Source organism: Rutidosis leptorrhynchoides, chromosome 10 (genome assembly GCF_046630445.1).
Source record: "Rutidosis leptorrhynchoides isolate AG116_Rl617_1_P2 chromosome 10, CSIRO_AGI_Rlap_v1, whole genome shotgun sequence".
NCBI classification, from domain to species: domain Eukaryota; kingdom Viridiplantae; phylum Streptophyta; class Magnoliopsida; order Asterales; family Asteraceae; genus Rutidosis; species Rutidosis leptorrhynchoides.
In genome coordinates, this window is record NC_092342.1 from 165,347,418 (window position 1) to 165,351,373 (window position 3,956).

Below are 3,956 nucleotides of genomic sequence, written 5' to 3' on the forward strand. Positions count from 1 at the left end.
TTGAAAAACATACTTTCACTTTGAGTTTAACCATGATTTTTGGATATAGTTTCATGTTCATAAGAAAGATCATTTTCCCAGAAGAACAACTTTTAAATCAAAGTTTATCATAGTCTTTAATTATCAAATCCAAAACAGCCCGCGGTGTTACTACAACAGCGTATGTCCGATTTTACGGTGTTTTTTGTGTTTCCAGGTTTTAAAACTTTAAGTTAGCATATCATATAGATATAGAACATGTGTTTAGTTGATTTTAAAAGTCAAGTTAGAATGATTAACTTTATTTGCGAACAAGTTTAGAATTAACTAAACTATGTTCTAGTGATTACATGTTCAAATCTTCGAATAAGATAGTTTTATATATATAAATCAAATGATGTTATGAACATCATTACTACCTCAAGTTTAGTAGGTAAACCTATTGGAAGTGACAAAAATTGATCTAGCTTCAAAAGATTCTTGGATGGCTTGAAAGTTCTTGAAGTAGAATCATGACACGAAAACAAGTTCAAGTAAGATTATCACTCGAAATAAGATTGTTATAGTTATAGAAATTGAACCAACGTTTGAATATGAGTATTACCTTGAATTAGAAAGATATCTTACTGTAAATAAGAAAGATTTCTTAAAATTGGATGATCACTTGAAATGGATTAGAAAGCTTGGAAGTAGACTGGTAAACTTGAGAGTATTCTTGATTTTATGAAACTAGAACTTATAGAATTTATGAAGAACACTTAGAACATGAAGATAGAAATTGAGAGAGATTAATTAGATGAAAAAAATTGAAGAATGAAAGTGTTTGTAGGTGTTTTTGGTCGTTGGTATATGGATTAGATATAAAGGATGTGTAAGTTTGTTTTCATGTAAATAATTCATGAATGATTTATAATATTTTTTGTAATTTTGTGAGATATTTCATGCTAGTTGCCAAATGATGGTTCCCACATGTTTAATGACTCACATGGGCTGCTATGGATCTGATCATTGAAGTGTATATACCAATGGTATATACATCTAGAAGCTGTGTATTGTACGAGTACGAATACGGGTGCATACGAGTAGAATTGTTGATGAAAATGAATGAGGATGTAATTGTTATCATTTTTGTTAAGTAGAAGTACTTTGATATGTGTTTTGAAGTCTTTCAAAAGTGTACAAATACATCTTAATACACTACATGTATATACATTTTAACTGAGTCGTTAAGTCATCGTTAGTCGTTACATGTAAGTGTTGTTTTGAAACCCATTGTTTATTATATCTAATGAGATGTTAAGTTATTATATTATAATGATATTATAATGTATGAATATATCTTAATATGATATATATACATTAAAATGTCGTTACAACGATAATCATTACATATATGTCTCGTTTCGAAATCCTTAAGTTAGTACTCTTGTTTTTACATATGTAGTTCATTGTTAACACACTTAATGATATACTTAATTATCATTTTATCATGTTAAACATAGTGTATCTATATCTTAATATGATTCATATCTATTTAGTAAGACGTTGCTATAAAGATAATCGTTATATATATCGTTTTGAGTTTCTTAATTCAATAATCTCATTTTTATGTATATCACTCATTGTTAATACACTTAGTAAGATACTTACTTATCATAATCTCATGGTAACTTTAGTACCCCATCCTAATCCATCTGGACGAATACATTACATTTGGTTACATCACGAGATACTTGACCTATATATGATACATTTTACAAACATTGCGTTCGTTTTTAAAAGACAAACTTTCATTACATCGAAAGTTGACGGCATACGCACCATTTCATAATATATCCAACTATAATTGACTTAGTAATAATCTTGATAAACTCAACGACTCGAATGCAACGTCTTTTAAAATATGTCATGAATGATTCCAAATGTATCCCTAGAATGAGCAAATGCATAGCGGAAGATTTCTTTCATACCTGAGAATAAACATGCTTTAAAGTGTCAACCAAAAGGTTAGTGAGTTCATTAGGTTATCAATAATATTCATTTTCATCATTTTTAATAGACCACAAGATTTTCATTTTCATTTCTCATAAACATACGTCCCATGCGTAGAGACAAAAATCATTCATATGAATTGAACACCTGGTAACCGACATTAACAAGATGCATATAAGAATATCCCTTATCATTCGGGGAAATCCTTTGGACATGATAAAAACAACATCGAAGTACTAAAGCATCCGGTATTTTGGATGGGGTTCGTTAGGCCCAATAGATCTATCTTTAGGATTCGCGTCAATTAGTAGATCGGTTTACTAATTCTTAGGTTACCAAGCAAAAAGGGGCATATTCAGCTTCAATCATTCAACTATATAATATAGTTTTGTTTACTTGTGTCTATTTCGTAAAACATTTATAAAAACTGCGCATGTATTCTCAGCCCAAAAATATAAAGGGTAAAAAGGCAAATGAAACTCACCTAATGTATTTTGTAGTAAAAATACATATGACTATATTGAACAATGCAGGGTTGGCCCCGGATTCACGAACTTATATCATTTGTATTTTCATTAATACATATTCTTGTAATCGAACAATTATATATATATATATATATATATATATATATATATATATATATATATATATATATATATATATATATATATATATATATATATATATATATTATTAATGATCTAATTTTTATATTAATAACATATATATTTCATTATTAATATATATTCATTTTGTTATATATATAAATAAATTAATTTTCGTTATGTTATATGTATTAAATATATTTTTAATATATATATATCATTTGAATATTAATAGTAGTAGTTATAATAATATCAAAATAATATCAATAGTGGTAAAAATGATAATTATTATATTACTTATTATTACGAGTAAAGATAATAATGTTAATAATTCTATTAATGATAATGATATATATAATAATTGTAAAAATGTTAATTATAATGTTAATGGTAGTAATGATAACGATACTTATTAATTTTTACAATAATAATAATGATCATACTAGTTTTAATACAATTATAGGTTTAAAATAATAATACTTTTAGTTATAATGATAATATTAATACTTTATAATAAAAATTTAATATTAATCATAATCATATCAACAATATTAACAATGCTAATATTAATACCTATGTTATTGATAAAAATAATAATTCTATGAATTTTATTAATACCACTTTTATTAATCTTGCTAAGATAACTATAATAATACTACCTAAATGATAACCTTAACAATAATAATTACATTAATAATACTTATAAGATTAATAATAATAATAATAATAATAATAATAATAATAATAATAATAATAATAATAATAATAATAATAATAATAATAATAATAATAATAATAATAATAATAATCAAGATTACACCACTTATAATTATACTAAGAATAATAATAATACTAATACCTATAATACTTATAATAATTATAATAAATGAATCATAATAATAATAACAATAATAAGAATAATAATAACAATATCAAAATTAGAAAATGCAAACTACCTTAAAAACTCTTTAAAAAGAACAAAATTGCCCCAAGCAAGGATTGAACCCGAGACCTCTTGTAAACCCAGAACACCCTAAACCATTGCTCCGAATTCTATTTTTAAGATTAGTATCATATTCCTTAACTCATAAACTTTATTTTCTGGTTCCTAATATTATTCTTCTTCACCCAGCTAATCGACCAGTGATTACGTACTCCCAATCTCTAATTACTTGGTCGGTTTTAGGACTTCAAATAGATACATAAACAATTTATATTTGATTAAATGAATCGAAGAAAATAAAAAAAAAATTAAGAACCTAGTTACCTGCTGCCGTCGTGATTTTAAAAAAAAAATTATTGATTTCCATTTTGAAATTGTTTTAGACAAATGTTATAACATAAAATAGATTAGTAATCTTTCCTTGAAACTTTCTC